A 14,570-nucleotide genomic window follows, 5' to 3' on the forward strand; every position below is an offset into this window, starting at 1 on the left:
GTTGTTGGCTCAGACTTTTATGGCAGGGGAGGAGGAAACCAAGATAATATATGCACGCAACCCTGACTCCAACGTGGCGATAGATCAGGGAGTCAATATCATAAACACGACTCAGAGCCCAGCAGGCAGGCAAGGGCAGTTTGACACACCCCAGGCAGCAACAGATCCCAGAACAGGTTTTCAACACAGACAATGGCAGGCTGAATGGACATTTACGCCATCCCAGTGGACAATGCGTTCTGGGATGGGGCCATTGACACCCGCTAACAGGGTGCTCAAGAGCAGTCAAAGGGACAATCAGCGAGGAATGCCTGGTAACAGCTCTTTTGTTCACAACAATGGGAATCTCAGTTCAGGCTGGAGGTGTGGGGGCAGACATGCTGCTAGGACTTGCAGGTTTCAACAGTTCGCCTGCAGAAATTGTAATCTCACTTGCCATTTAGCCAGAATTTGCAGGAAGCCTGCGACCAGGCTAATTTATGAGGTGGGTGGACCAGAAGAGAGGTCTGTGAGGCAGGATGACACGTGGGGCAAATCAATGGACGCTGAAGTTCAGCGGGTTCATGTGGCAAACATTCACCGCTCATATACCAAAACGCCACCTATGATGATGAAGATTCTATTAAATGGCATCCCGGTATGCATGGAGCTGGACACGGGAGCCAGCAGTCACTCATGAGCATTCAACAATTCAAAAAGCTATGGCCACTCAACGCCAGCAGACCCAAACTAGAACGCATTGAGACTCAATTACGGACATACACCAAAGAAATTATTCCAGTGCTAGGCAGTGCAACGTTAGCTGTCACACACAATGGATCAGTGAACCAGCTGCCGCTCTGGATTGTCCCGGGCAATGGCCCCGCACTATTGGGGAGGAGCTGGTTAGCTGAGATGAACTGGAAATGGGGGGATGTGCACGCAGTGTCATCTGTGGAGCGAAGTTCATGCTCACAGGTCCTACAGCAATTTGAGTCGCTATTCCAACCTGGCGTCGGGACTTTCAAAGGTACCAAAGTAGTGATTCGCATCACCCCGGATGCCAGACCAGTGTACCACAAAGCCAGAGCGGTGCCGTATGTGATGCAGGAGAAAATTGAAAGCAAATTGGACCATTTGCTGAGAGAGGGCATCATCTCGCCCGTTGAATTCAGCAACTGGGCGAGCCCCATTGTTCTCGTCCTAAAAGCGGATGGCTCGGTCAGGATCTGTGGCAACGGCAAGGCCACTATCAACCAGGTGTCCCTACAAGACCAATATCCGCTTCCGAGAGCGGAGGATCTTTTTGCCACGCTGGCAGGTGGCAAGCTGTCCACCAAGTTGGACCTCACTTCAGCCTACATGACCCAAGAACTGGCCGACGAATCCAAACTACTGACCACAATCACCACACACAAGGGACTATTTGTTTACAACAGGTGACCGTTTGGCATTCGATCAGCGGCCGCGATCTTTCAAAGAAACATGGAAAGCCTGCTCAAATCCATTCTTGGAACGATCGGATTCCAGGACGATATCCTCATCACGGGTCGGGACACCGAGGAACACCTCCACAACCTGGAAGAGGTGCTACGCCAACTGGACCGGGTAGGCCTGCGACTCAAGAAACTTAAGTGTGTGTTTTTGGCTCCCGAAGTTGAGTTTTTGGGCAGGAGGGTTGCTGCAGATGGGATTCGTCCTACCGAATCCAAAACAGAGGCGATTTGACGAGCGCCCAGGCCATGTAACACATCGGAGTTGCGTTCATTTCTGGGACTCTTGAACTATTTCGGGAACTTTCTGCCAAACTTAAGCACATTGTTGGAGCCGCTACACATGCTCCTATGTAAGGGTTGCGATTGGTTTTGGGGGAACTGTCAAGAACGGGCTTTCAGTCGGGCGCGTAACCTACTCTGTTCAAATAAGTTGTTGACCTGTACAACCCCTGTAAGAAATTGGTTCTGACATGTGATGCATCGTCCGATGGGGTTGGGTGCGTGTTGCAGCAGTACAATGCTGAGGGGCAACTCCAACTTGTGGCTTATGCAGAACGTGGATATGGGATGGTTGAGAAGGAATCACTCGCATGTGTCGATGGGTTGAAAAAGATGCACCAATAAACGGACCACAAGCCATTACCATCCCTGTTGTCAGACAGCAAGACTGTCAATGCCAATGCGTCAGCTCGCGTACAGCGATGGGCTCTCACACTGGCTGCGTATGACTACACCATAAGGCACCGGCCGGGCACTGAAAATTGCGCTGACGCGCTCAGCAGGCTGCCACTGGCCACCACTGAGGGGACAGCGGAGCAAAGCGCTGAGATGGTCATAGCCATTGATGCCTTTGACAGCGCAGGCTCCCCCATCACAGCCCGCCAGATCAAAATCTGGACCAACAGCGATCCCCTCCTATCTTTGATTAAGAAATGTGTCCTGACTGGACACATGCCCTGAGGAGGTCAGACCGTTTCACAGGCGGATGGATGAGCTCTCCATCCAAGCCGACTGCCTACTATGGAGCAGCCGGGTAGTCATGCTCCAGAGGGGCAGGGAAGCTTTCATCAGGGAACTCCACAGTGAGCACCCAGACATCGTGCTGATGAAGGCCATTGCCTGGTCACACGTTTGGTGGCCTGAAACTGATTCAGACCTGGAACATTGTGTTCGCAGGTGCACAACATGTGCTCAGCTGGGAAATACTCCCAAGGAGGCCCCGCTCAGCCTGTTGCCCTGGCCCACCAGGCCATGGTCACGCATTCACGTAGACTATGCGGGTCCATTCATTTGGAAAATGTTTCTCATCGTGGTTGATGCATACTCGAAATGGATCGAGTGCATCATTTTGAATTCGTGCACGACATCCACCACTGTGGAGAGTCTCCGTGCGGTCTTTGCGACCCACGGCTTGCCGGACATTCTTGTTAGCAATAATGGCCCATGTTTCACTAGCTACGAATTGCAGGAGTTCATGTCGGGTAATGGCATCAACCATGTCAGGACAGCACCGTTCAAGCCGGCCTCCAATGGCCAGGCGGAACGTGCGGTTCAAATCATAAAACAAGGCATGCTCAGGATTCAAGGTTCCTCCCTTCAATGCCGCCTATTGCGCCTCCTGCAGGCCTATAGGCCCCGAACGCACTCGCTCACGGGGGTCCCGCCCGCAGAGCTCCTTATGAAATGTACACTCAAAACTCGGCTGTCCCTCATTCATCCTATCTTGTCCGACATTGTTGAAGGCAAATGCCAGTCCCAAAATGAGTACCATGACCATAATTCAAGGGGGAGATGTATAGAAATTGGTGACCCCGTATTTGTTCTCAATCACACTTTGGGGCCCAAATGGCTTGAAGGTACTGTAATAGACCAAGCGGGGAATAGGATCAGCATGGTTAAACTTAACAATGGGCAGATATGCCACAAGCATCTGGACCAAGTAAAAAAAAGGTTCAGCATGGACTCTGAGGAACCTGAGGAATATCATGAGATGGTATTCACACCACCGCCAGTGAACGAGCAACAAGAACACTTAGCAGCATGCACAGTCCCTGCGGTCAGCCCGGACAGGCTGGAATCACCACAGGGGACAGACACGCAGGCCAAGGCTCAACAGCCAGAGCCCCAACTGCGGCGCTCCACGAGGGAGCGCAGACCACCTGAAAGACTTAACTTGTGATCCCAATAAGACGTTGGGGGGGGGGAGGTGATATCATGTATGTAACCTTCATGTAACAACACTGCAATACTGTATATACAGAGTGACCTTGTCCATAGAATGTGCCTTGTGTGGATTTGTGGTATTGTGTAAGGACTTTACAGGAAGGAAGGAGCCTTTCACGGCCTTAGAACATCCCAAAGCACTTTACAGCCAATGAAGTACATTTGAAGTGTAGTCACAAAGAGACTTGGCTGCTCTAAAGTTGCCTCCGCTTCCATGGTAGTCAGTGACAGGGACAGTATCTTCCTCAACCTCTTTTCCTTTCTGTCACAAATCCATTGCTCAGCTTGACCCTGGATCACACATGAGCCGGAGGAAGTCATTCTGTTATATGCCGAAAAGTTCAGAACTGCAAAGGAGAATTGTTTGTCACCGATTCAAACAGAATCTGCATTGGTATCTCCTACAATCTTCAGGTTTTTAAAACTCAAGTTTCTCATTACCATATCACCACTTCCTCATATGCCTCATCTTCTTCTGTCAATCTTGTTGGTGTCCTGCACTATGGTTTTTGCGTCTTCACTACTGCTCAATAATAAGAAAAATATGAAGTGAGATCGAAAATGGCAATCTTTCAATTCTCAAACATTCCTTATTTTATTGTGTATAAAGATGTGTTCATTACAAGTGGATTCTCAAAATAACCTAGTCGGTCAGCGAGATACTAGCTGCTTCCGAGGTACAGGATTCTGTTCCTACTTAGATGGGGTTGAAGGTAGAAAATGCTCCCCATAGAATTGTTTTTAAATGTATCTCAGAGAAAAAGTGGTCCAAATTGTTTTGTTTTGAGACTCATCACATCAACTGCAATTGGAAGAGCTCTGTCTGTATGCACTTGGACAGACAGAAAATAATGTTCCTGGTTGGAACCTGGATATATTTGCTCCTTCTATCCTGGAAGGCAATACATAAGAACATAAGAAATAAGAGCAGGAGTAGGCCATTTGGCCCCTTGAGCCTGCTCCACCATTCAATAAGATCATGGCTGAACTGATCTTAGCCTCAACTCCATTTTCCTGCCCGCTCCCCATAACCCCTGACTTCCCCCTATCATTCAAAAATCTGTCTATAAGACCATTAAAGCAATTCAAGCAATTTCCGTTAACTGATATTATCTCTATTTTCTCTTTGGAGGTGAAAGAATAAACTAATTTATTTTGTAATGTGTTTTGGGTTTTGGCTTTCCACTGGATTTAAAATGGCTGCCTCGTTTGCACAGTCTAAAATGGCACCGTAAGTTATGTACATCTCAAGTGATGTCACAAACTGTTTAAACATTGGAAACATACATAGCACAATCTAATTTTTCACCATTTGGTAATTTATTTTCTCTCTAATTCTAATCCATAGGATGAGTTACATTGATGGGTAGTGTGGGAGAAAACATGACTGAAATATTTATCTCCCTCTCTGGATGTTGTCCTACTATTCAATCTTCAGAGCATCACCCCCATAAAACTCTATAGCACCCATCGCCCACTTGAGAAAAATGCTAACTTTAAAGTCTAAACTTCAATCAACTCAATAGAAACAGACTTACTGTGTTGAAATGCAGTCATTTTAAAACTTTATAGTTGTGCATAAATTGACTCTAGCTTTGACCACTTTCAATTTATGTTATTAAAATTTGAATCCAACTGAAGCTTCAGAGTGCAGGCGGTGAAATTCCTGGGATTTTCTAATACTTGATTTGAAGGTTAAGTAGTACAAACACGAGATCCACTGATTACTATAATGGAATGACTTGAGAAATCAGAAATTATAAAAAAAAGAGTCAAGGGACCAGCACAGACATAACAGGGACAATTTTGACTCTACCCGCTCAGCAGAAAACTGGCAGATGGGCTCTTACCTTCCGAAAGCTACCATGATCCCAAAATCTGCAATTTTAACCTGCTTTCCCGAACAGGCAGCCAGGACATGCGCCCAGAGCCAACAGGGTCCTTCTTTATATATGCACATTGCGGCCCGATGACATCGCTGAGATCCAACTGTAATTTTAACTCAGGCCTGAGCAGGAAATCCACCTGGAGTTAAAATCAGGGCGGTCTAGATTTTCTGATCTCCGCCATTGACATCAAACTGACATTTGACAACAATTTACAATGGTCTACTCTGCAGATTCAAAATACTAATTTGTTAGATTGTGGTCAAATCACAAATCCCTCTCAGTTGTAAGAATCGGCGTAAACATCGACAGCATCAGCGTAAGCATTTTAGACTTTAAGTTTTGGACATTGCTTTTCCATAATTTTCTGTTACTGCAGAAGAGCAGACAGCAGACTGGGATAGGTCCAGACTTGTTCCACAGGAATACACATCAGGTGGGTGGGGATGGGTCAATGGCTGAAATTGCAGGAAGATGGCTGATGGAGGACCCTTTGTCATGTAATGGGAACCCATCAGTGAGAGATCAGGTAAACTGGTCAGTGCTCAAGCCATCAAAATGACTGAGAGTCCCGGAGTGCGGGAACCTCAGGACAAAGGAAGCTATTTGGTCAGCCAGACTCGTTGGAGCATTTATCCCCAGGAACAGCCCAGTAACAAAGGCACAAGCCGAAGATGTGATTCATTGCTTTTAGTTGGACTGCCTCAGGTGAAGGACTGTTTTTTGGCACAAGAATTCAGAAGCATTTTTCAGGTATAAGAGATGGCAGTTTGCAGCCATCTCTCTCTCTCTTCTCTTCTACAATTGCTTGCCTCGTTCAACGCACTCAAGGACCAAGCACTCCGTCTGGGACGGAGAGAAGAACCCACCATCGACGAGCAAAGCGAGCCTCGCTCATCGGTAGAAGCAGCGAGTAAGCCAGAGGGGTAACTGGTGAGCATTATCCCAGCACACACATCTATAAGACCACCGCATAGTGCGAAGGGGTGTCGTGTGTCCCAACCAAGCTTTAGGGGTTTAGTGCAGAGGTTTCTGCGCAGACCATAGGCGTATGCACAGTCTGTTGGACAGATTCGGTGGTGCCCTATTGAGCCAAGCAGGGGTGTTTTAGTCTTGGGTACTTTGCGATAGGGGCCTGTTCAGATGGGCCAGGGTTGTGTGTTGTATTGTGTTTATTTGTTTTACACCACCAGGGTGCGTTTTTACTGGAAGCAGGTGTGTGTTTTAACTTGAATAAAAGCATTGTGATGGTTGAGAGCGAAAGATCTGTCTATAACTATGTATTCTGTTCACCACTATAATTCCCGGGTCTAGACCTGTTGTAAGGGGGGTGATTCGAAACCACCAAGACAGTACCTCATGTGGGTCATAAGAGCTCAAATTATTTTAAGATTTACACGAACAACTTCAACAGAATGCACTCCAGAACAAGATCTGACAATGTCCAGGCATAAGATTTTAAGGACATTCATGGAGCAGGAGTTGGACAAATTTTAAATCTCCGCCCACGAAGGCCCTTCTCCCGAGGTGGCGCGCAATCTGTCAAAAGAAATTTTAACAGATCGCAAGCGCCAGGTTTAGGTGCATGCACTTTGTGCGCCTAAACCCAGAACTTGCGGTGCCTCTTCGGGCGTGCGCGCACATTGTACGCACCCGAAAAGGCCGCAACTTACGGCCCAATATTTCACTTTCTTTGTGAACTCCTACTTCTGGGAAATCTGAAGAACATCAAAAGGTTCAGAAGCAGCCTAAATGAGCTGTGCAGGTCCTTTGAAAGTCAAACTGAGTTGATGGCTTGTATTTCCTAAGGGTCTTGCCCAGTGCTTCCACACAGATAATACTTTTGTAACCCCAATTGCTGAATTTCTGTTTCCTGATGTCAATGACTTGACCTGTGTGAACTGCAATGGTTGCTATGAGAGGTGACCCAAGTTAGGTGCAATTCTGTTCGTTCAGCTTGTGTGGTGAATTCATTAACAAATATTGAGCAAATTATGCTTGCTTTCTTGGGAAAAGAGACATTGAGACAACCTATTTGAAGTTTTCAAGATTCTGAAGGAAATTGATTATGTTGACCAAGACAAATTGTTCGGGATGGCAAAGGCCCTAAATACTGACTAGAATTAAGGATGTTAGGAATAAAGAGGGAAGACAGGCTGAACTTGTTCATGCAAAGGGTAATAGACTTATGGAACAAATTATCAGGGAACGCTCTTGATGCAGGCGTGACTGAATTCAAGAGAAAATTAGATTTATTTCTGCAAAGGGAGGGAATGTGGTGAGAATGCAAGTGGATGAGGCTGCGATCAATTAAAAAGCAATCGGCTTGTTGTCCTTTATCTTTCTCTGTTCCTATACATTCTTATGTGCTTGCACCTAATATTCCAAACACTGGGCTTATCTCCACGATACCGTGGCTTGACTGAAAACTCATTGTATAATTAGGTGCATGTATCAACCTTCTATTCAAGACACACTCACAGGTAATAGGAAAAATACATCATGGAGATTTATCAGCAATATTCAGATTACCAAAGGTCCTTTGTTTTGTGTTCATACTCTTATTTGTTTGTTACAGCTCACAGGACAGGCATTAGGACCCTGCAGGAGCTATTCACAGTTACTGTATTCAGTCTGGTTCATGCCGGTTTGAGACTCCATTTTGGGTTGTATAAATTACAGTTAATCAAAGTTACTTTATTTCTGTCTCAGTTTTTCAGTTACTTACATGTAAAAAAACACCTTGTGGATGCAATTTTGGAAAAAAAAATGCAAGAGTTGTATAAATGTTTCAAATCTTGAACATTATTTTGCCAAATCTCTCCTCTCTCCCCGAAAATGTTAATGGCTACTCACACATGAACCAGATCAAGAATAGTGGCAAGTTATCTGACTGTGGGTAGTTGGAGGGAATTTCAAACCAAACCCAATCCTATTCTCACTTGACATTGGTGGACCTGCACTTCCAGCAAGGGTCAATTGATTTTAGTCAGAAGAAATAAATATGGCTGATTCTCCCTTCCCTGTCCCAGGGGTGCCGAGGTCAGTTGTAAGGCCAGGGATGCTGAAATCAATTGCCGAGACCAGTTGTAGGGCCTGACTGCTGAGATCAGTTCACTTAGGCAGAGACTGGGGGGTGGAACATTGGATCTTCTTGGTCTGCATGCTGCCATTACTCACTGCCTTAATGGCCCGAGTCATCGAAGACCTTGTAATTTTGCTCTACAAGAGGGTGACGCAACTATCACCAATTTTACATGTCACAAAATGGTGCCAAATAGAGCACATTATCCCAAATAAATGGATGGAGAAAGTCATATTATGCAGGATGAGTGAGGGGTCCTCCAAGGGGTATAATTTACACAGAACTACTGAGTCAGATTGTACTTGCAGGTATTGAAAGAGGAAATATTGCTGCTATCCATGAGACACTGTAGAACTGGAATCTGTATAACTCCAGTGCATAGCAATTCAATGTTTTTCACTGAAGGCACAAACTCATTCAGGTATATGGTTTCTCAGGTGTCAGTCGCTGAGACATTGTTAGGTTTGCCAAGTGACTTTTCTTCAGGTTTGAGCCTGGACTGTGTGCGCTACTAGGGTATTTAACAATGGGTGGGGTATAGCACAATCCAATCTTAACCTGTCCTCATCATAGGCAGTCCCTCGAAATCGAGGATCCTGTCATCATCAAACACTGATACTCACACACTTTTCCTGGAGACCTTGAATGAGGATCAGAAGAAGAAAGCTTGGCTGTTGTTTACCGTTCCTAAGGTCAGTGGTGCAGAGGCCAATATTAACATCTCAACTACCACTGAGATTAGCTAATTGCACAGACAACAATACTCGGGCTCCCCTTGTCCATACAGCCTGTTTCAACATTGGGCATTGAATTTATCATATGGGAGAAACAACAAATGGCAGAGCATTTTGCAGATCAGTCTTTGCGAGTAAAGCTGCTGTTTGAACTAGCGCTGGTTTTAATTCAGATTACAAACTCCCTGTGCCAACTCCCAATATATACACAGTCAAATCTCGGCCCTTTATCAGAAGACTCGCAGATTCACCAAAAACTGTATCTGCAAAGCTGCCTGTAGGATATTGGAGCAGATTTAGTTGGAGCCGGTTCCTATTTGTCAGTTCTCGGAATCTGAATCACAACATCACCAAAACAAATTCATCTAAAAGTTCTAAAATACCTTGATTAAATAGTATTACGTTCCTCTTTAGTATGCTGCATAATTTAATAGAGATATTGTTGGCAACCCTTCAAATTTGTTACCCAATTATATTTGTGTAATGTCTGTAAGCTTGTAATGTTGTAGCTCCACACTATGGATGTGGACGTATTGTGTACTGCACTGCAGAGTTAATGATTAAACAGAACCAGGCAGGTTCTGGTGACTTCCGAGAGAGCTGCGTGCCATGTTAGGAGCAGTGTGTGCTGTGCTATGTGAAGATATCACATTTGGCGGCGAGATGGGATTTTTTTGATGATTTGAAGCTTAAATTTTGTTGGTGAAGGATTCAACCAGCCGACAGAGAGACTTTGGAAGTTTCTGTCTTTGGAAAAAGCTACAAAATCTGAGGTAAAATAGAGCATACCGTGTGAACAGCTAGAGATTAAAATGGCAGGTGTATTGGGACATTTGGGGGACTATAGACACGACTGGGAATGTTTTAAAGCGTATGTGGGTTGGCTACAAATGTCTTTCACTGCAAATAACATTAGCGAAGTTCCAGACAATGCAGTCCAAAACCGGGCTGTGTTGGAACATAAGAGAGCGATCTTCCTATCGGAGGCAGGTCCGGCATTGTGTGACACAACGCTTAAAGAGATTTTTACGAAGCTGGAGCAGCACTATAACCCCAAACCATTAGAAATTGCTGAAAGCTATCGTTTCGGGATTTGGAATCAAAAGTCTGATGAATTATCAGTGATTACATTGGAGCATTAAAAAAGCTATCAATGCACTGTAATTTTGGAAACTTTCAAAACCGAGCATTACGGGATCGTTTTGTTTGTGGGGTGAAAAATAATGCGATCAGAAGGAAGTTATTGACGACGGATCACTTGACTTTTGAGATTGTTTGTCGGACAGCGAGGTCAATGGGCATGGCCGAACAATATTCCCGAGAATTGACTAATAATTACGGTCGTCAGTCAACCGAGGTAAATCACCTGCAGGTTCAAAGTAAAACACGGACATGGCCCAAAGTCTCAGAAACTGGAAATACTAACAGAGCGTCGAAGTCGTGCTATAGGTGCCTGGGACAACACATTGCTCAAAGTTGTCCATACATGAAGGCAGAGTGTTTCTTCTGCAGAAAGACTGGGCATCTTGCGAAGGCATGTCGACTGAAGGGTAAACCAGCTTTTAAATCTATGACTCCAGTGTTCAAAGCTATGAGTAGAAATCCCAAGAGACTACATAGCATGGAAGAACAACAGCAGGACGAGGAGATGTTAGAGTTACATGTCATCAGGAGCACGAGGTTAACGGACAGCGATTCGGAAAGCATCAAAATCCACATAGATTCAAGATACCAATGGAAATTGACATGGGTGCATCCTTGAGTGTAGTACCGGAGTCACTATACCATGACAAATTGCATGATTTTCAACTGGAGAAATCCAAGATAGAGCTGCAAGACTACTTGGGAGAGAAAATTCCTGTGGTAGGTCGTATCACCATACCGGTGAAATATAAGGATCAATTTCAGAACTTGCCTCCAATAGTAATGAAAGGAGACAAGCCTGCCTTACTAGGAAGAAATTGGTTGAGCTCACTGAAGCTGGATTGGAGTAAGATTTTCTGTGTGGAAGCGAGATTTTCATCAAGGGATGAGGTTATCAAGAAGTATCCGAAGCTTTTCTGCAAAACGGACAGTCCGATCCAAGGCTTCAAAGCGAGTGTCAGGGTACACAAGGACGCTAGATCGGTTTATTACAAGCCACGTTCCGTACCATATGCACTCAAGGAGAAAGTTGTGCAAGAACTCAAAAGGCTAGAGACTGAGAACTGAGACTAAGACTGATCTATTTGTAAGATAGATCGATGTAATTGGGCTACACCCATTGTCGTTGTACCTAAGTCTGATGGTAAGGTAAGATTGTGTGGTGATTATAAATTAACCGTAAACCAGGTTCTAGAGGGTAATGTCCCCAATACATTGCCGAATATAGAAGATTTGTTCACAACACTGACAGGTGGTCAGATCTTCTCAAAACTGGATCTTACAAATGCCTACTTACAGCTTGAACTAGATGAGGAGTCCAAGTCATGTTTGACTTTAAATACACATCTAGGCCTATATCAATTTAATAGGCTACCGTTTGGAGTGTCTTCCACCCCTGCCATATTCCAAGGGGTGATGAACCAGATTTTGCAAGGTATTGACGGAGTAGTATGTTATTGGATGACATACTAATTTCAGCACCAAATAGGCAAATTCATAATAACATTTTGAATGAAGTCCTCAAATGGCTAGTGAAGCACAGAGTACGAGTGTCTGCTCGTAAGTGTGAGTTATTTAAAAACTCAGTGGAGTACTTAGGGTACAGCGTAGACAAATATGGTTTGCATCCAACCAAGGAAAAACTGGATGCAATCAGAAATACACCCACTCCCAGGAATGTCACTGAACTTCGTTCATTCTTGGGTCTTTTGAACTATTATGGGAAGTTCCTACCAAATTCGCCTACAGTATTACATCCACTGAATGACTTTTGAAAAAACAGGCCCATTGGAAGTAGACAAAAGAATGCGATACAGTATTCAAGGAGTGTAAAAGCAAATTGGTTGAGAGCAACATGTTAGTTCACTATGACATATGTAAGGAGATTAAGCTAACATGTGATGCCTCTCCGTATGGATTTGGGGCAGTGATCTCTCATGTATCACATAGTGGGGAGGAGAGACCAATTGCTTTTGCTTCACGCACTCTCAGTGCCAGTGAGAGTAATTATGCGCAAATTGAAAGGGAGGTTTTGATATTAATTTTTGGGGTCAAGAAGTTTCACAAATACTTGTATGGTCGTAAGTTTACCATCGTTACGGACCATAAGCTCCAAACAGCAATCCTCCATCCAAAGTCCCCAGTTCCAACATTAGCTGCAGCCCGAATGCAGAGATGGGCTTTGATTTTGTCAGCATATACATATGATATTGAATACAGACAATCAGCTGATCACAGTAATGCTGATGCAATGCCTAGATTGCCTTCCCCATCACAAGTTGCACCCAATAGGGAAGAAGTGTTTTATTTTTCATACATTGTTGAACTGCCAGTCACAGCTGAAGAGATTGGTAGAGCACCCAAACGTGACCCAGTGATGTCAAAGGTGTATGAATATATTGCAAATGGATGGCCAAACCATGTAACAGACAAAGATACTTATCCATTCTTCATTCGTAGGAATGAATTATCAGTCGATAAAGATTGTATCATGTGGGGTGCAAGAGTGGTTATACCAAATAAATTCAGGTCCAAATTATTAGGAGACCTCCATAACCAGCATCTGGGAATGTGTTTGACCAAGAGTTTTGCACGCAGTTATTTATGGTGGCCTAATCTTGATAAAGATATAGAGTACATCGTGAGTCAGTGTACGACATGTCAATCGGTAAGCAAGCAACCACCACCAGTACCATTACAGCCATGGAAATGGCCTCCCAGTGTGTGGCAAAGGCTACATATTGATTTTGCTGAGTTAGAAGGACAGCAATTGTTCATTGTGATTGATAGCCATTCGAAGTGGGTTGAGGTGTTTCCAATGTGGAAAATAACAACAAGTAAAACATTGGACATTTTACAAAAATTATTTTCTTTATTTCGCCTCCCTGAAGAAATTTTTTCGGATAATGGACCACAATGTCGTTCAGAAGAATTTGCACAATTCACAAGCAATAATGGTGTGAAACATACCAAGGTTCCACCATACCACTCTGCTTCGAATGGTGCAGCAGCGCGCACTGTACAAATTGTAAAACGTGCCCTCATAAAACAAATGGTAGATCCAAATCCAAGGAAACGACAGTTGTCATTGGATCACAAATTGGCTAATTTTTTGATTACATATCGAAATACTCTTCATACAACTACTGGTAGAACACCAGCAGAATTGTTTCTCAAACGACAGCCATGAACCAGATTCTCATTGTTAAAACCAAATTTGGCACAGTCCATAGAAGAGACACAATTAAGGCAGAAAGAGAATCATGATAAAGGTAGAGTAAAAGAGAGAAGTGTGAAATTAAACCAGAAGGTGAGAGTGAAGAACCATCACCATAAATGGTTGAAGTGGTTACCAGGAAGAGTAGTCAAGATATGTGGTCCTCACACATATTTGGTAAAGATGTTTGATAATGGACAGGTTAGGTTTGTTCATCTTGATCATATTTTACCTACAGACATGGAAGGCGTTGAAGATGGCAATGATTCAATTATTTCTGACTCATCAGATAGTTTTGATACACCAGTAGCAAATCCTAAATCCAACATACTGGAAACAAATCCAGCAGAGAATCAGAATGGAAAGTCTGAGTATGCGTCAGGAAAACCAAGAATCTGAAGTTAGAGTGAGTTCAAATGAAAATCAAGGAAATTCCATGGAGGAAAATGTTCCTCAGGATGAGCCTCGAATGAGTGTGAAATCGACACCAGGTTTGGAAGGTTCTGTTCGAGAGTGAAGGTATCCTCTTCGAAACAAAAAACAAGTGGTAAAGTTAAATTTGTAAATATGGAAAAAAAAAGTTTATATCCTGTGTTATGTATAAACATGAAAGTTATGTATGATGTTTGTTATAATAACTTCTTCATTAAGGAGGGAGAAGTGTAATGTCTGTAAGCTTGTAATTTTGTAACTCCACACTATGGATGTGGACGTATTGTGTACTGCACTGCAGAGCTCATGATTAAACAGAACCAGGCAGGTTCCAAGAGAGCTGTCTGCCAGGTTAGGGGCTATGTGTGCTGTACT

This window comes from Pristiophorus japonicus, chromosome 20 (genome assembly GCF_044704955.1).
Source record: "Pristiophorus japonicus isolate sPriJap1 chromosome 20, sPriJap1.hap1, whole genome shotgun sequence".
NCBI lineage: Eukaryota > Metazoa > Chordata > Chondrichthyes > Pristiophoridae > Pristiophorus > Pristiophorus japonicus.